Here is a 20,345-nt window from a genome sequence, read left to right on the forward strand (position 1 = left end):
TCTCCCATTCTAGAACACTGCTGAGGTCATTCCCAGGAACACAGTGTTAAGAAGATTGGGCTGGGCTGAATCAGACTTTACTGTGAGAAGGAGACCACTACAGGAGCAGGCAGCACTAAAAGCAGAGGAGTAGCAATTCTACCAAAAGAACATGAAAGAGGTGAAAACAACAGGAGGGGAGGGATGTGTGGCAGGAATCTCCTTAAAATGGGATGAGATTGAAGAAACTGGTGAATCTGGCACAATTAAAAATATGTAAGATGGCCCTGCTAAAGAGGGAATGTTTTTACCCTTGGAACAGGGAGCAGAATACATGACTGCACAATCTGGAGCTTGGGTCAGCAACCACAGAGGATCCTGCCTTGCTAGATTGTGCTTCCCAAATACACTGTTGCTTTAGCTTGCATTAAGCCTTTTCAGCAACTGGGACCCTTATCTCTTTATAATGGATTTATTATCCCCCCCCCCCCCGGATGGTATGTGGGAAACGTCAGCTGTATTTTGCCATTTTTAAAAAAAGTCAACGTACAATAAGCACAAATGTCTCACTCTGCTGACACAAGAGAAAGTTGTTTTAAAACTACAGATATTTATGAAGAAATGTAAAGGTACAGATGCTGTATTAGTCTGATACAGAAGCAGAGCTTCCCATAACTTTAGCCAGTAGCTATGACTCACTTGTTACTTGTTTTACAAATACAATCCGTTTTTATTCCAGATCAATTCTAATTCTGTTTTCTGCAGAGATGATTTTACTGATTACATTTGATTCTCTTGGAACTGACTGAGAAAATAAGTCAATTACTCAATGAAGGGCTTTTTCTTTGTTTCATATTATTAGACCTGCAGAGTATAATTCTTTACTCTGGCTTTACTTATCTGAGGTACAGAGCTATATGTAGGTTTCTTGAAGCAATTTACAAAACGCTTGTTCTATAGCAATTTTGTGTAAGAAACTAGCTTGTGAAAAAAAGACATTTTAAAGATGGCGTTAAGCTAATTCTTTTGTAGCTTTTTAAAAAAAGAAATAAACTGCTAAAGCAGACATCCACACATACTGTTGTAAAAATAAAATTAAAACATAAGGGGGAGGGGAGGTTAGAATTCACTCTGACAGAAACAGCTGGTGGTGAGGTGCAGAGAACTATGCAGCATTGTTTTGAGGGAAATGGGTATGTTACGCCCACAGGACAGCTCAGTGGATGCTGACCTCCCAAACTGGCAGGAAAAAAAAAAGCCACATGCTGCAGTGAGATAAATTACTTCAGCTTGTAACTGGAAGAAGCCAGTAGGCAGACTACTAGGGACACTATATCCACCACCATACTCACAACTAGCTCACTGGTAGAATGGAATGGCCTATGAAGAGCACTGACATCTGTGCCAGCTACTGCACATCTGGGAGCTTGTGAGGTAGCCAGAAGGTGAAGTTTGGATTCCCATCCAGTGATGCTGGTTGGGCTGGAGGGTTTTTACTACTGCCAACCTTTTGCATCAGAGGGCAAAGGAGAGAGACTACTAGTCCAACCAGCCAAGTGCAGGCAGTTTCTCACTCATATTGTAGCAGAGGGTCCTTGTAGGTTCATCACTTATGTGCATTAAGACAGACAAGATCTGGCACTAAAACACAAGATTTCATCCTGACAATGTAAAATATGAAGCCCAGATAGCTATGACAAAGTGACATTTCATTTACATATAGAGTGCAAATCAGATTTCATTGTGCTCATTGTTACAGGAAATTTGGACAGACAACTACGTATTTTATTCTGAATTCAACTCTCTTAAAATACAGGGCTTCCATGCAAAATTTTGGAACCTCTGGGCACTAGTTTTCAGCTCCTATTAGCTTCCAAGCACGGATGAACGTTTTGCCTGTTAAAAGATTCATTGTGCTGCATTTGAGGAGCAGCCTTTAGTAGGATGTAGAGTGCTATATAACTACTACTAACAACAATGCTTAGCAAGAAGTAGGCCTTTAACCATATTCTTTATACTCAACCTGTATTAAATTAGTTGAGAAACAATAATATAATTAGTAGCCTTTAGTATATCTGAGATTATATTTATGCGCTGCACTTGTATACACTTGTTAGGGAGAAGTTTTTGTATACCTTAGCAACCAGCAGAAACCATTTGATCATCTATTCTCATTATCAGGTTTGTTCATTTTTTAAAGTTTTTTTTTTAATAGTGTGCTTTTAAGTGCTGGAAGTGAAATGGTCAGTATATAATGGGAAGCATGCTGTTGAATTACTAACTGGCATATTGTTTCCTACATTTTACCTTCAGGCTCGTACTCAGCTCCACAATTTTATAGTTTTCACAGGATCATAGCTTATTAGTAAACAACAAGCAGATGTCCAGGAAAAAAAAGTTATTGGAGAAGTAGCTTTCACAAAAACAGTTCAGCCTCTAAAGCCATAAGGAATGTTATATCGATCATTAGTGCTTTTTATTTGTTTAATCAAAATAATATTTATTTTATGGCTTCATTTTGATTAATCTGGGCGGTTTATGTCACTTAATACAATTATTACAAAATTTAAAGTCTTCAGCAGAAAAATCGCAATTATTCAACCAGATTGCCCTGCAAGAACAATAAAACTAATCCACCAGACCCTAAGACCTCATCAAAGCCTGCAATGTATAATCACTCCTTCTAAGAGCCTGTAACACTGTTATAAATTATTCCTTGAGATCAAGAGGTGGAGGCCTGTACTGTGATTCAGAAAGTTCAAACTATACTGATGAACCAGGGAGAAGTTTGCTATAGCTGTATGTGACAACTTGTTTTTTCAGTTTTATTTTTTTTAAATAGGAAGTTTCATAGAACTTCTTGAAAACCAAAATTACTATGGTAAAGGAACATTAAGGTTTAAAATTTGTTTTTGCCACAAGCAAGGGGCTTTTGTGTAGACACAGCTTTACAGGTCAACCCTATCCTTCTAGTTTCCATGAATACTTCCGGTTTCATAAAGAGTAATGGAATGGAGAAATTAAAATGATAATTTAAGTGAACTAGAGGAATCTTAGCTGGTCACACTAACAATGCAATTTAAAGGAATTTAATTGAATTATACAGTTTTAGCATGAAATGAAAGTAGGAATCACTTTTTCATGCAGAAAATCATAAACATAAGAATGGCCATACTGGGTCAGACCAAAGGTCCATCTAGCCCAGTATTCTGTCTTCCAACAGTGGCCAATGCCAGGTGCCCTAGAGGGAATGAACAGAACAGGTAATCATCAAGTGATCCATCTCCTGTCACCCATTCAGCTTCTGGCAAACAGAGGCTTTAGGGACACCATCCCTGCCCATCCTGCTTAATAGCCATTGATGGGCCTATCCTCTATGAAAGTATCCCTGTTATAGTCTTGGCCTTCACAACATCCTCTGGCAAGGAGTTCCACAGGTTGACTGTGCATTGTGTGAAAAAAACTTCCTTTTGTTTGTTTTAAACCTGCTGCCCATTAATTTCATTTGGTGGCTCCTAGTTCTTGTGTTATGAGAAGGAGTAAATAACACTTCCTTATTTACTTTCTCCACACCATCATATCCCCCCTTAGTCATCTCTTTTCCAAGCTAAAAAATCCCATTCTTATTAATCTCTCCTCATACAGCAGCCATTCCATACCCCTAATAATTTTTGTTGCCCTTTTCTGAATCTTTTCCAAGTCGAATACATCTGTTTTGAGATGGGGCAACCACATCTGCATGCGGTATTCAAGATGTGGGCGTACCATGGATCTATATAGAGGCAATATGATATTTTCTGTCTTATTATCTATCCCTTTCTTAATGATTCCCAAGATTCTGTTTGTTTTTTTGACTGCCGCTGCACATTGAGTGGATGTTTTTAGAGATGTTTTTAGGATGTTTTTATCCACAATGATTCCAAGATCTCTTTCTTGAGTGGTAAAGCTAATTTAGACCCCATCATTTTATATGTATAGTTGGGATTATGTTTTCTAATGTGCATTACTTATGCATTTATCAACATTGAATTTCATCTGCCATTTTGTTGCCCAGTCTCCCAGTTTTGAGAGATCCTTTTGTAGCTCTTTGCAATCTGCCTGGGACTTAACTATCTTGAGTAGTTTTGTATCATCTGCAAATTTTGCCTCCTCACTGTTTACCACATTTCCAGATCAGTTATGAATATGTTGAATAGGACTGGGTCCAATACAGACCCCTGGGGGACACCACTATTTACCTCTCTCCATTCTGAAACTTGACCATTTATTCCTACCCTTTGTTTCCTAACTTTTAGGCTGTTATCAATCCATGAGAGAACCTCCCTCTTATCCCATGACTGCTTACTTTGCTTAAGAGCCTTTGGTGAGTGACCTTGTCAGAGACTTTCTGAAAATCTAAGTATACTATATCCACTGGATCCCCCTGGTCCACATGCTTGTTGACCCCCTCAAAAATTCTAGTAGATTGGTGAGGCATGATTTCCCTTTATAAAAACCATGTTGACTATTTCCCAACAAATTATGTTCATCTGTATGTCTGACAAGTTTGTTCTTTACTGTAGTTTCAGCCAGTTTGCCCGGTACTAAAGTCAGGCTTACCAGTCTGTAATTGGCATCACATTAGCTATCCTCCAGTCATTTGGTACAGAAGCTGATTTAAATGATAGGTTACAGATGACAGTTAGTAGTCCTGCAATTTCACATTTGAGTTCCTTCAGAACTCTGGGGTGAATACCATTTAGTCCTGGTGACTTATTACTGTTTAGTTTATCAATTTGTTCCAAAACTTCCTCTAATGACACCTCAATCTGGGACAGTTCCTCAGATTTGCCACCTAAAAAGAATGGCTCAGGTTTGGGCATCTCCCTCACATCTTCCACTGTAAAGACCTGGCTAGCTCAGTTGGTAGTACATCAGACTTTTAATCTGAGGGTGCAAGGTTCAAGTCCCTAGTCAGGTGATGAACTATTCACTCAATTCTCAAAAAGCATGTTTTCAAGGGACAAGAGATAGCTCAATGGTTTGAGCATTGGCCTGCTACACTCAGTGTTGTGAGTTCAATCCTCAAGGGGGCCACTTAGGGATATGGGGCAAAAATCTATCTGGGGATTGGTCCTGCTTTGAGCAGGGGGTTGGACTAGATGACCTCCTGAAGTCCATTCCAACCCTGATATTCTATGATTCATTTAGTTTCTCTGCACTGACCTTATTGTCCTTGAGTGCTCCTTTAGCATCTCAATCATCCAGTGGCCCCACTGCTTGTTTAGCAGGCTTCCTGCTTCTGATGTACTTTAAAAAAATGCTATTACTTTTTGAGTCTTTGGCTAGCTGTTCTTCAAATTTTTTGGCCTTCCTAATTATATTTTTAGACTTAATATGCCCAAGTTTATGCTCCTTTCTATTTTCCTCATTGGGATTTAACTTCCACTTTTTAAAGGCTGCCTTTTTGCCTCTCACTGCTTCTTTTATTGTGTTGTTTAGCCATGGTGGCTCTTTTTTGGTTCTCTTACTATGATTTTTTAAATTTGGGGTTTATTTAAGTTGAGCCTGTATTATGTCCTTAAAAAGTTTCCATGCAGCTTGCAGGGATTTTTCTTTTGGAGCTGTAACCTTTTAATTTCTGTTTAACTAACCTCCTCATTTTTGTGTAGTTCCTCTTTCTGAAATTAAATGCTACAGGGCTGGGCCACTGTGGTGTTTTTTCCCACCACAGGGATGTTAAATTTAATTATATTATGGTCACTATTACCAAGTGGTCCAGCTATATGCACCTCTTGGACCTGATCCTGTGCTCCACTTAGGACTAAATCAAGAATTGCCTCTCATGGATTCCAGGACTAGCTGCTCCAAGAAGCAGTCATTTAAGGTGTCAAGAAACTTTATCTCTGCATCCCTCCCTGAGGTGATATGTACCCAGTGTGTAATGGCCCAGCAGGCAATATTGTTAAGGCTAAATTATGGGGATTTTGAGAAACGGAACTACCGGGTGTCATGGATATAAAGTGCAGTGAAGAAAGAATAAGGTGTATTGGGATAACTTGTTCCCTATATTGCTATCTTTCTTTAATGTAACAATTTTATAATGAATTCATAAACAAAAATATTAATCAGAATATATTATTTCAGAATTTTGAAATGCAATGTTCTTGGTCACTTTTCTATATCTGAAACAGAAAGTATTTTTATTCCAATTTTAATTAATCTTTTCAGGAATACATTGAATCAATGAGAAAATAAATTAATGATTTAACAAAACTATAGATACCATACCATAACAATACATTTTATACTTTGATTTCCTTAAAAAAATAAATCCACATACCATACACCACTAAATCTTTAAAATCCCTTTTTATTGTCTTAAGGAATAAAACAAAATATGAATTAATTTCTACCTGAAGTCTTATTCATTCTGAATAGGACAAACTAATTTCAAAAGAAAGCAGCATCTCCATCTGTGGGCTACTCTCTCTAACTGCACCATCACACTCAATGCCAGCTCATGGCTGATTTGCTGATCTCCTCAAAGATAGAACTAGCAACAATGTCCAGTACTCTGTTAGAAATAAAAAGTGGGCCCTGATTCTGCTGACAGTTGCACACCTGCTTAACCTGATGCGTGTGAGTAATTCCATGGACTTCCCAGGAACTACTGTTGAGTTCATTCGGGCTACTCATTTGCAAATTGAGGCATGTGTATAATTGTTTGAAGGATCCTAGGTATAATTTGCATCTCCTCTTCTACAATAATAAGAATAACTTCCTTATTTACCTCTACTTTCCTATTCTTAAGACTTGAAAACAGACACATTAATGTATCACTGGGCACCTCTTGCCATTTATCTCCCAATTACTCTAAAAGAGACATCATTTATTGTATGGTCAGGATTTGTTTTTCTTTCTGTCACTAAGTTTTCTTTTTGATCTATATGGGAGAAGAGACAGAGGTGATTTAGAATCTTCTGCCCAAGTCTTATCCTTTTGAGCTACTCTTGTAAACTGAAGCCTGGGTTTTTCAAGATAGCTTTAAAAAAAGGATATAATGAGTAGGTAGGTTATCACATACCATATGTGACCGGACAAGAAGCTAGAATTTGTTTATCATCAGATGAATCACATCAAGTAGTTAGAATGCTATTTACTGTGAGGGAGGTAGAGAGAATAATTGAGCCATATAGAAATAAGCATCCATCTTTTTGCATCTCTGTGGTAACAAGAAATAATGGTGACTCATTAAACCAGCAGCTCATTTCTGCATTTACCTGTATTAAATTATATATTCACATTACCTACTCTGTACAATGGTGTCTACTTAAATTAGGTCTATATTCAACTACTGTAAAGGACTGGATAATTTTATCACTAGTAAGATTTTTAGCTATGCAAGCCAAGATGGGGTAATCAAATCTCATGCTTTGGGCTGTAGACTGATTGCCACATGGGTCATGAATCCCACCCACTGCTATATTCAGCATTGCATAATTAGCTAGGTGCATCACGGGGTGTTTTTTCCTCCCTCTGTAGCATCAGTTATTATCCTGCTTTCAGCAGTAGCTACCTGATTTACTAGACTAGTGGGCATATTAGATCCTGTAAAACACATAAGAATAGAATGCACCTGGATTATTATTTCAAGATTTAGAATAAATGCTGGACCAGATAGCTATATAGAGCTGAAACAACAAGGTGTTGTGCTGCACTAAAATTTCTATATGCATAAACTGTTATGGGCTGGGGAGGAGAAAGAGGCTGAGAATTGACAGAAACTGCAGTTTACCCCTGAGATGGAAAGGGACAGGTTGAAGTGGCGGGGGGGAATCCTTTTCCCTAGACATCAGAGCTGATGTTATATAAGAGAACTTTTCATACTGATTGCAATCTTGGTTTGAGGAAGGATGCAGGCATTCTAGGTCCATCAGACTATATACTATCTGCCAGCAGTACAGGGGAATGGACTTACACATCACCTTTTCTAAACTAATAGGGTCTAAGAAACTTTTCTTTCATCTGTCCTCTTCCAGGATTGTCAATAAGAAATCTTCCCTCTGATTGCTTTGTTCCCAATTTGCACCATCATCCCTGTCTGGGTCTGAGGCATATAACGCCTCCCATATAGAAATGACAGACTCATCTCTTTGATAAGGCCTTCATTCAGCAATGGCATCTCCTGATCACTTAAAGGGTATTTTTGAATAGCGACAAAGAGGCAAACCCATTTATTTTCATAGACTAGTAGGTCTGTGCTGACTAGTAATAAAATATACTGTTCATCTGGAAAGGGGTACCTTTACTGTCATGTTCCTAGTTCTAAGAAAATTGCAAATGATTCATACAAATATTCTGGGAAGGTTTTATTATTCATAAAGTTCAATTTTGTATTAGATGCTTTGTAAAAGTGTGAAATGTGCTCAAATGCCTACAAATGAAAGCATTTCAGGGTTCTACATTGTGGGCCTGCCTGCTCTGAGCATCAGAGGCAAACTTGTGGCAGGCCCAGTTTGTGTACAAGATGAGATCAAGGAAACATATACCAATTATTTATCATTTAGTATGTGTTTCCTTTTCTTGATCTCCTACTATTTAAAAACAAAACTGAATTCACTATGTGCCTGAGCTCTCTGGGTCAAATTCTGTCTTCAGCTGGGTGCAAGCAACTCCCATGTACTTCAGAATAAGCTGTTGGCACATAGTTGTGGTTCTTTTGTGGCTAAAAGCATTGCAGAGCTTGCATTTTCTGTCTTCTTTTAACATTTGTGCTAGATGCAGCATTGGAGCTGGGTTGCTGTTAATTGTGAATGCAGCTGCTCAACAATTCCTTCAAGTTCCCTTCAAATTGAAGTAAGGCTTCATAAAAATGAAAACTAAACTGTGTGCAAGAGAAATGCAATACAAATTGTCAGTTCATATCCAGATAGAATTCAAACCTCTGAAAATGGAGTACCAGAAATCTTAGTTTTCCTCATGAAAGCAAATATAGTACAAAGCTGGAATTCAGCAGTAAATACCATAAACCACCATTACTCAGATTACTGCATTATGGTGTCATTTCATTACTGTTTCTATGCACAAACAGAAGTAATGCATGCTTACAGTGTATTCTTAGAGGCTATCATCTTTCTGCCATTAGCCATGGATAAATCTACTGTATCACATACAGCATGAACAGATGGTCTTAATATTAATACACATCCTTTAATAATATTTTAGTTTGTCTTTTTTGTTTGTTTTAAGTGTAGCTGAGGCATCTTTGGCATCTTTTATGACAACCTGTAATATACATATAACAGGTTAATGCTTTAACAAGAAAGTTTGACTGATTGTGCAGTATGATAACTGAAAACAATATTCTAAAATTTCGAAGGATTTTCAGCTCTTTTGGGAGCCCCTGGATGCATGCCCAACAAGCTAAAGGAAAAATTTAAGCAATGCTATCTTTTCTAGTGAGAGAGTCTGCTAAAGATTCAAAGGAGTGAAAAGACAAGGAGGAAAAGGTGGACAGTACCTAAAGCTCAATAGCCAGATCCTCAGCCTGAAGTCAATTGGCTTTTCATTTTACATCAACTGAGGATCTGGCCCCAAATCTCTGCCTCAGAAATAAATAGGGCTGGATGAATCCAATACGTAGAAAAGCAGAGATAAGATTAAAGATTTTAACCATTGAAAACTAATCCTGTTTCTTCAAACCTTAATCATTCCACATTAATTTAACCCTGTGACTACTTGTCCTCTGAACAGCTTCTTGAGCTGCATACATTTTTGCTTTCTAGTTCACCTCTGTCTTGTGCACTACAAAAAGTTTCTGACACTGCTAGAGTAAAATGTGTCAAACACGATGCTATTAGTACATGGGGCCTGATTACAGGTTGCACTAAGATCTCTTTACACCACTCTCACCATGTTAAATGGCCTATGATCAGGCCAAAGCCCCTTAACTTTAGAGTTGGGCAAGAATTTTCATCTCTACACTTTTTTTTCAGAAAAAAAGCAGATTTGTTGACCAAGTATTTCAAAAATTTGTATCCATTTCACCAAATTGTTGTGATAGAAAAAAAAATAAAAAGTTGGGGGAAAACATAAACCTTTGTTTAGAACATTCTATTTTTAACAACTGTCAAAGTTTCCTTTAAATTAAATGTTTAAAATGCTCAAAATCAAAATGAAATATTTTGTTTTGAATTGAACAAGATGTTTTGTTTGACCCAAACCAATACAAATGTATTTTTAGATGTTTTTCAGAAGTGCCAATGAACCAAAGAATCCATATTCACAAAGCTCTACCTAACACTGCCAGAGCTGGGGGTGTGATTCCCCGCTCAAGGAGACATACTTGCCATAGTTCTCACTGAGTTAGTGTGCTAAAAATAGAATGCAGCCATGGCAGCGGGAGTGACTAGCCACCTTGAGTGCATTCCCATCAGAGACACTAGATATGTACTTGGGGTAGCTAGCCCCTCCTACCGCCATGGCTACATTCTTTTTTTTAGCACACTAACTCAGTGAGAGCTAAGACAAGTATGTCTCCTTGAGCTGGGGGAATCACACGCAAGCTCTAAATGTAGACATCCCCTCAGTGTAAGTGAGAATCAAGCCTATTGTGTGTCAATGCTGTTATTTAGTGAATACCAACCAATGGTTAACACTAACATAGTACATATGTTCAGAAATACCTGCGTATCAGAACACAAACAAAAAAATGAGTAGACCATTTGAGTTTTCTTGCCATCTGTGAAGATCCCTCTAGTGCTGAGAATTGTTCAGAGGACCCATGGAGAAGGCCTCTTATACTTTTGTCCACACGCACAACAGACCTATAGCTTTTAGGATGCCTTTTTTTCCCCTTTCACAAATGTATAATACAATTTAGGATTTTGGCTCCTAGCTGTACACCAATGATTTCTTAATCTGCATTCTGATCATGGATGGCTCTGTCAAAGATTTTTGAATCTTAATCAATTTGGACAGGTGTCTGGCCCAAAAGGAAACTGAAATATTCCTCTGAAAGATTATGCTCTACCAGGAGGAAACCCAGTTAAGGAATTCACTGCACGTAAAACATGCCATGCACAATTTTTTTTTGTCAAGGTGAGGTTAAGGTTGCAAGTACCTACCTTTCAAGAATGCTAGTTAAAAGCACAACAAAAGAAGCAAGAGAAATTGGAAGCCCAGAAAATTCAGAATTAAGGTTGCACTTTTCAAGCAAGGCACTGATTCAAACTCTGCATGGGTGACGAACTTTCCTTCTATCTCCCACCTTGCTGAACCTCCTCTCACTTCCCAGTCCTGATAGAGAAAGGTCCCTTCCCTCAGGCCCATCTTCATCCTGCAGCTTTTCAGGTCCCATACTGAGTGCCCTAGGGATTGAAGATCCCCCTACCATTTCTCAAGACTCCCTTCAAGGAAAGTATGGGAAATATTCTTGGGATCACCTTTTCTCCCTCCCATTACCCCAGTCTTAATACTCTGACAACCCTTGCCTCTTCAGATCTTTTTGGATCTAATTAGACTTTTCAACCTTGCCATGTCAGCTTCAGCTCTGTAGGTGGCTCTCAGGTTGGGGGATGAAGACCCTCTACATGAAGCCCAAGGTGCATCAGGGAGACCTGGTAAGGAATCACTCTTTGGGTATTCAAAGGGTGTCAGGGAGAAACAGAAGATGACAGGGAGTGAGGATGCCATTGATGTGCTGCCTCAACACCACACAGTTCTCATTCCTCACACCATGCAGATTGCTGAAGGTCCTTAGTGGTTGTGCAGCACTGGGATACCCTTCTTGTGGGCTTCAAGCAATCTCCAGGGAGGGCACATTGGCTGGGGGGTAACAAACCTAGAGGGCATTCTTCCAGGTAGAACTCCCCAGCCATCTTTTGCCTCTCCCCGCCCTGGTCTGTGGAACTCTTGGACCAAAGGAAGCTTAGAGCTAATAAGTTGTAGCACTTAAACTATTTCTAAAGTTAATAATGTTTGAAGTTAAGACTTCATTCAACTAAATTCCAGGCCTGTGAATTAGATGTTAGCTAGGTGAGTCCACTAATCTCACTTTTTTTACTCTCCTGTCAGGTGTGTTTATGTTTTGCTACAAAGTGGCATAAATAAAAAAATAAATTACACTCCTTGGACCATGGTGTATAGCTCTATTTTTAGAATGTTGTAATTCATGAATCATGAACTCCTTGCCTGATTCACTTCAAGTTTGATAGAAAATTTCTACCTTAACCACAGATCTAGCCTGCCAAGTTTGAGGCTCATATGGCTTTTTTATTGTTGGATTTTAGTGGGATGTTATGAAGGAATTTAAATTTGGGGAACAGTGGTCATGGGGCATGCTTGGGGGAGGGGGCAGAAGGAGGTGGAGGTGGGGTGGGAGTGGGGCTTTGGGGGAAAGGGTGGAGTAGGAGTGGGGCTGCTAAAGTTTGAGAATTGCTGTTTTAGAGGAAAGTTTTACAAATTGCTATAGATATCTATTTCATCTATTTCAGGGTCCCTTCATAGATCTAGAAGGGACCCTGAGAGATCATTGAGTTCAGCCCCCTGCCTTCACTAGCAGGACCAAGTACTGATTTTTGCCTCAGACCCCTGAGTGGTCCCCTCAAGGATTGAGCTCACAACCCTGGGTTAACAGGCTAATGCTCAAACCACTGAGCTATCCCTCCCCCCTTTGAGCTCATTAATTAATGACATTATTAATTGGATGGATGTAATAAAAATGGTCATTCTCCTTAATATACTTCTCTCTCACACAATCTCCCTCTTTATCAGAGTTGTATTCTGCATGCATAAACCAATGGCATACATGTAACACGTGGGCTGCTAGTAGTACCTCAGGAAGTCTAGTAGAGTTAGTCCATCCTCATCCATGGGCAAGACAGTGTTACTTTACATTCTGGGTGGCCTGTTTTACCAGAGGAAGGAACTGATGGCTGGATCTTGCTGTTTGAATAAGGACCTGGGGATTCCCAGGGTAGACTTTTGTATGTCCATGGGAAAGGGCACATCATAGTGCAGTTGAAGCATTTCTAGGGATTACAGATCCCACAGTAAGGTACAAGGAGTGGTAGACCAGTATTGGGCCAAGAAGGCCCTACCCCTCAGCAGTTGCCAGGGATGTTCCCTGTGGAGGGCCTGCTTATAAGGGAGTTCCGGCAGTCTAGCAACAGGGAGTGTGGAGGAGAGAGACTAGCTGCAGCTGCTGAAGCAGAGCAATCAAAAGGGGAAGGACCAGGATTGTGAGCAAGACTCTGACAGGATCCTGCTTTCCCCTGGACAAGGGATGCGGGGGCCAAACTGGACTCTGCTTCCCAATTCACCCTCATTGCTTCCCCGCCCCACAACCTTCATAGTTGAAGCTCTAAACGGTGTAAGCAGAAGGCTGGGGCCATGGCCCAAACTGCAGGGAAAACAGGGCAAGTAGGAAGCAGCCCAAGGGAGATTGATCTGGAGTAGCAGTCAGAAGGAACTGAGCCACCCTGTGCCTCTCTGTCCTTAAGGCCTGGGATGGGAATAGAAATGGGATATGGTGGAGAAGGAACGCCTGGGTCACCCCATCCTTCCCCTTGCCCTGCTGAGATCCCATTAGCATCACTAACAGCACTCAGCAACAGTGTTCTGGCAATTTTGCTCCAGTACCTTTCAGCTGCTGCTACTGTTCTACTTGACAAGGAGCCGTCATTAATACTCCAAACCTTCCCCCCTGCATTGTCAGCTGGTGGCTTCTTATCTCCTCTGAGATTGAAGAACAGAGAGCTGGGAGCTAAGAGAAAGTACTGAAGGGCCCTGCTTCACATTTCAACAAAGACCTTCTCTAGACAATGGGAGAGTGCATCCATTACTATTGGAGCACCCTTGACTGTGTGATCATGTCTGTAGGAGGACTCTGAAGGACTCCTTGAGAGCCCCTGGTCTGTTACACTTCTGAAGGCTGGGATCACAAACCCTTCCAAGCCCTTTCTGAGAGTTTGGCATTGCTGCATTAGTGGATTACACCTGCTCAAAGTGTTTACAAAAGTTTGTAGGAGTGTAATGAAATTTAAAGTGAAACTGACTACATTGCCTTTGTCCAAGCCAAACAAAAGGCAGAAAGGCAGGAAGCATAGAAACAGCATAAATAATGACAAGTAAATTACATTTTTAAAGTTATTTCATCTGTAATAATCTAAACAGCTGACAGTCTGATGAATACTTTTAAAGAAGTAAATTAATTCACATTGCCATCCTGCTGCAGATTCACTTAACAGATCTTGTGCCGGTAAGAAGAAGAATAGGAAGCATAGCTATAAGTGGGTAGTTGGTTTATAGATTTAGGTCAGATAATCCCACTACAGAAAGTTTGGATAGATTCATGATTTTATTTTGGATCTGGTGATTTCATATCCACATTTACAAAGCAAGGAATCAAAAGACTTTGTTTTTAAAATAGTCAAATGTTAATTTTTCAAGTGGCTATATCAGTCTCCCCATTCAAATTCATCCCATTGAAGATGAAAGTGTACGCCTGTCTTCTGCAGTTTAAATCTTTGCTTATATACTAATGAATCTGACTAGGTGTCATAGCAGACACTAATGAGCATCACCAGCTTTCATTTAACTCTACTGCTTGCTATTATACACCCTGGAAAATCTGTTGGTTTATTCATAACTACCACTAGATATTCTTTTTCATTAGTTAGATACTAGTTTTCCCTGTTGTGCATTTTGTTTTTATGGAGAAGTATGAAATGTTAATTCTTCCCTCAAAACCCAGGGCAAAATGCTCCCCACCCCAGTCCTCTTTAAAATGCAATCACTTGCACAGCAAATGACTTCAAACATCTGAGCACCAGGAGCTAGAGGCTTTTAAGAAAAAAAATGAAGAGAAAGCTCAGTGTAACTTGGGTGTCCAATTTACCGTGTTCTCTGCATTTCTTCTGGTTAAATCAAGCAGCAGGGCTGCAATTATAAAATATACAATAAACAACTGTTAAGAACTACCATGTTCCCAGCAGGGCTCTTAGATTGGATTTTGGAACAAGGCATGTCTACATCTTTCAAGACTGTGGCCTAAATCTATCATTTTTACTTTCAGTACTTCCTAATCAATGTAAGCAACCTCCTGTCTCAACTTCCTGCTGTTCTAGGGGAACAGTTGTATTGCAATGTTTGACACACATCAAATGTATGTTGGAGAGATTTATAGATATCACATGTAATCAGGCCCGATACGGTGAGATCTGAAACACCTGCCCCAGCAGGTACTAATAGAGCAAGGAGACTAGGACTGGGAATACGGGGGTGAGGGAGAAAGAGTGGGTCTTGAATAAGGAGCTCAGAGGAGATGACTCAGCCTGGCTGAACAAGGAGACTGGCACTGGAATGAGAAATCTCAGGAGTGGTGTAGGAATAGGTAAGCAAGAGGAATGGGACTGGGACAAGGAGACAAGGGTAGGGACAGGACTGGAACAAGTATGGATTAGAGCAGGAATTGGCAACCTTTGGCTAGCAGCCTGTCAGGGAAATCTGCTGGTGGGCAGGGATGGTTTGTTTACTTGCAGCTTCCACAGATTTGGCCTATCGCAGCTCCCACTGGCTGTGTTCACCATTCCAGGCCAACGGGGGCTGCAGGAAACGGCAGCCAGCACATCCCTCAGCCCGCGCCACTTCCCGCAGCCCCCGTTGGCCTGGAACAGCGAACCACAGCCTGTGGGAGCTGCGATTGGCTGAACCTGTGGACGTTGCAGGTAAACAAACCATCCCAGCCTGCCAGCAGATTTCCCTGACAGGCTGTGTGCCAAAGGTTGCCAATCCCTGGATTAGAGGGAATGGGGAAAGAAGGATCCAATCTCAGGGGCTGATAGAAAAAATGTGTTCCATCAGAAAACTCAGTCAAAGTGTCATTTCATCAAAACTGAAACTTTATGGGAACATATTGATAAAATTTTATTTGGAAAAAAAAATTGAAAAATCATTTTGATAAGGTCAAAACAGAACGTTTCAACCTTCGAACATTCATTCACTTTGAAAATTACTTTGCTCTGAAGTTTACTTTATATAACATTATAGATAATGTAAGTGTCAAAATCAGAACAGTTTTGACTTCATAAAAAAAATTGGCCTGAAACTAACCATTATTTCATTTTGTGGGAAATTGAATTGTTTTGTTCTGAATCCAAACAAAAATAACTTTGAAAATGTCAGAATTTCCCATGAAATGGAAGTTGAGTTTCAAGGAGCTCTAGTTCCAACTATGCTGATGACCCATGTGGGTGACAGTATGACATCAAAGATGGAAATTCCAAAATATGGACTTTTGGGTTCATGTATATGGTAAGTGTTCTTATTCTTCCCAATTTAGTTATCTTACAGATTTTTTTTTTTTTTTACCATTTGATGCAGTGGTATTCCTTCAGAACTTATTTCATTGCTTTCACCTTTTCATAGTTCCATTTTTAACCAGTTCCGTGTTTTGAATGATTGGCATCATACTCTGCTAGATCAGATTTCTGCCCCCCTCCACCTGTCTTGTTGCATTGTTTTCCATAGAAGGACTCCTGTGCAGTTTTATTTTCTGCCAGGCCATCTCTAGGGAATTTACCTTAGCTAGGTCATAGTACTATACTTGCCAGACTCCCAAACAAATGTTTGTCTGAATATTTGTTGGAGTTTTATTTTTGTAGTTTAGTTCCATTGTGTTGCCATGCTGTATGCCAGGAGCCAATGGAAAAAGTAACTGCTTCCCAAAGGCACTGACATTTTCATTAGGTCACTGCTCTATAAAAATAGAGAGTCTAAAGGGTAATGAGACAGGTTATCTTCATTCATGTTTTAATGAATATAATAATTCCTATAAAAGTCAGTCATTCTTCTTGTTTTATACAATCCCACAGGTTATGATGTGTCCTCAGATCATTATCTATGAACTTTTAGTCAAATACTTGAACAAGCCATAGGCCTGATTCTATCCTAGTTTATGTTAGGTTAATCCTGGCGTTACTCCTTATTTATGATAGTAGTATTATTGAGAAAAGAACAAGGCCATACATCTTTTCTTCTGAAGAACTTCAAATCCATTACTGTGCATAGACTTAATGAGGTTATCTTGCCAACAAAAATGATTGCATTATGTATATTTAATATGTGTATGCAAGCATGTAATGAGAACCCTAATAGAAATTAAATGTTGCATCTTCTGATGTTACCTTGGTGTGCAAATGTTTTATATCAATCAAAATGAGAGCTGTTCATTAAATGTTGATACATCTTGTAACATGAATTATTGCCAGCAAACAAAAATACCAAAATTTTAAGTGTAAAAACTAGATTTCTAAATCATGCATTAACTTTGCATGTCATTACTTACCCTACAATTTTCTTTCTTACAATATCGTAAGCTCTTCAGGATAAGGACCTTGTTTGCAGTATCTGTACAGTCCCGAGTACTAGGGAGATCTGATCCTGATTAGAGCTTTTTGGGCACTAATATAAGACATTTAATAAAAAACACTTTCCCCATATCAAACTTTATATTTTTCATCTGTTTAAATAAATACTTTAAATATGCTGTATGTATACAAATGTACTTTGAAATATATTTATCATTTACACTGGATCAAACAAATGAGTACTGAAGACTAATGCAAGACAGCATCAAAACATCTTCAGTAACCTACCATAAAATTGCTTAAGTCCCAGTGAGGTACAGTAACACTTGCTTCTTTTATTCTCCTTTGTTCATAGTATGCTCCCACCTGCAGACGGCAACTAGAATGAGAGACAGATTTTTCAACTTAAGAAAATGGCATTAAAAAGCAGAGAAACCCTGGAAACATCTCTCCAGCTTGAATTACATAGAAGTTACTGTTTGCTGTTCAATATATCTGGTACTAAACAGCCTTTAGGAATCTTTTGTTTCTTGTAATCAGAAATTGTTACATTGCACAGCCTTAAATGGTAAATTGAACAGGCCTTACAAGGAAGTTGAAGGAATTATTTCTGAATAGATCACTTTTGCTACAAATAAAAAATGGCAAAGTACAGAAAAAGACTACAGGTACATAAGTCTTAGCATAATTTTTATTATGCTACTGTTTTTAATAAATTTCAAGCTTTCAACAAAAAAGAAGATTGTAGCCCTTACTTGGCAGATACAGACTTTGCAATGCAAATTTAAAGAGCTCTGTGTAAGCTCAAAAGTGAGTCTCTTTCACGCAATGCAAACCAATGGCTGATTGTCCTCTTAACCAGGGCTGGCTCTAACTTTTTTGCTGCCCCAAGCAAAAAAAAAAAAGAGCATCGCCCCACCGTAACACCGCCCTCAAGCGCCGCACCGCCCAAAGCCCCGTTCCCCAAATGCCGTGCCACCCAAGCCCCTGCCCCACAAATCCCGTGCCGCCGAAACATGCCCCCCCTCCGAGCGCCACCCGATGGAAACAAAAACAAACAGAAAAAACCCTCCAGCGCTGCCCCGCCAAACCAAAAAAACCCAACAACCCGAGTGCCGTGCCACCCCGCCCCAAGCATGTGCTTGGTTGGCTGGTGCCTGGAGCCAGCCCTGCTCTTAACTCAGCTTAGCTTAAACTGTGTATATGTAAAAAGAAAATATCACTTCACTAAGGCTGGCCAGAAAACAAGATTTTCATTTCATGAAAAATTTTGATGTTTCAGAACTTGTTTTCTTTCTTTCAACATTTTTGTTAAAAGCCAGGAAGAAAGACCTATCTCAGAATCCTCAATAGCTTGGTGCTTAGGATGCTGACTTGAATGTGGGTCTCCCTGTGTTCTAAATCAGACAGCACAGGAACTTGAACTTAGGTCTCCCACATCCTAAGTGAGTTCCCTGAGCACTGGTCTATTGGCTAGTCTAGGGTGAGTGGGTCTGTCTCTTAATTCCAGCCTGGGTCTCAGACACCTTTTTATCAAAAGATATACTTTCCTGTCAAAACAAACCTTTTGACAAATCAGCATTTTCTGAGGGAAAAACCTTTAGTTGAAAAATTCACAACCAGCTCTATAATTCACCTCTTCCCCAAACCATTCACTTCAATGAAGTATGAACTCCACTTCATAGAACACAATGAAGTATTTAAATACTATGATTAGCGCATTGCCATTTAAGGGCATGTCTATAATACAAATACAAGCCTACCAGAGAACCTGGTTACAATGGTTATCCCCTAACTTGGTTGCAAGTAAGGCTCCAATTTGTAGTATAAATTGGACCCCGTTTACAAAATAATCGCTACCTTATCTGCTCAGCCAATGTTTATAACTAATTTGGAAGACAATTATATTGTAATCAGGTTCCCTGACAAGGTTAAATTTATGATATAGACAGGTCCTTAAATACAACCAAGTAGGAACCTAGTTACAACACAATTCCATTTTGGCCAAAACTTAAAGCCATGTTTAAGCCATGGAACATGTTTAATGGCTAACAGAGGGACAATTTCTGTTTCCATTTACACCTGCGTAAGCTCATTGGCTTTGGTGACAAGTGTAACTCAGAACATAATTGGTCCAGGGATTCTCTTTTCTTTCCTAGGTTTTTCTGGGCAAATATGAAAATACAAATTTATGATCAGTCTGCTGGAGATAATGATTTTGAGTAACTGTGACACTGACCGACCCGATGCCAGCTTATGCCAAGTCCCTAGGCCTCACTGAACATTGACAAATGAATAGCTGGAAGTCAGTCTGGCTTTCCTGTGGGTTAGTCTCATTAAAATAAACAATCTTATAGGAATGTTTAGTGTTTAGACTTTATGGAAGGCTTGTAGGACACTGCATGTATTAATCCTATTTCTAATACCTGTATCCTTTGTTATAAGGTAATGTTTAAATGTTTGATAAGACTGCAAATCCCCCAGTCAGGGGAGAAGCATTACCTAGTGTGAAATACTCATTCACCACATGAGGTATCAGCACCTGCCTCTCAGGAAGGACTATTGAATCTAAATGGGGGATTGTGGACTAGAGACTTTGTTGATTACTTCCCCTATGGCCCTGAAGAGGGCCCAAGCACTCATCCCATCATAGCTTGAACTCTGGGGGAAGGGAGTTAAGGAGAACTTCGGTTTCCTACACTATTGGGACTCTAAGGGGCAACGATTCCTAAACATAAGCAAGAATTCCCCAGGATTAATCTGGGTTAGCCCTAAAGGACTTATAGAGCCAGCATATTTCAGAAGACTAGAACTCATTTGTGTGTTTTAAGTTTTTTAACCTTGTAAATAAGAAAGAGAAATAAGAGTTAAAATCCCTAATTTGTTTACTATAAATTTGGCTACAAGCATTGTCTTTGATGTGAGATCTAAATGCAAATTGACCTGGGGTAAGTGACTTGTCCTTTGGGACTGGGAGTAACCTGAATATTTTGTGATCTATGGTGTAAAGTGACC

The 20,345-nt window shown here is 39.5% G+C and overlaps 1 protein-coding gene across 7 annotated transcripts in view; it reads right to left on the reverse strand.

The window, feature by feature from the left end:
* Positions 1–18,968, reverse strand: part of THSD7A (thrombospondin type 1 domain containing 7A) — a 556,843-nt gene extending 537,875 nt beyond the window's left edge. For 5 of the 7 annotated variants that reach the window (XM_039524540.1, XM_039524525.1, XM_039524532.1 and 2 more), the window contains exons 1-2: positions 18,086–18,192; positions 17,619–17,709 (exon numbers count right to left, since the gene is read on the reverse strand). The gene's annotated coding sequence lies outside the window, so the exon portion shown is untranslated. Of the gene's footprint in view, positions 1–17,618; positions 17,710–18,085; positions 18,193–18,662; positions 18,701–18,894 lie in introns of those variants that run through there. The other 2 variants (XM_039524530.1, XM_039524529.1) reach the window with 2 other exon arrangements.
* Between the last annotated feature and the right edge of the window lie 1,377 nt (positions 18,969–20,345).

The sequence above is a fragment of the Mauremys reevesii genome, linkage group 2 (assembly GCF_016161935.1).
Source record: "Mauremys reevesii isolate NIE-2019 linkage group 2, ASM1616193v1, whole genome shotgun sequence".
NCBI lineage: Eukaryota > Metazoa > Chordata > Testudines > Geoemydidae > Mauremys > Mauremys reevesii.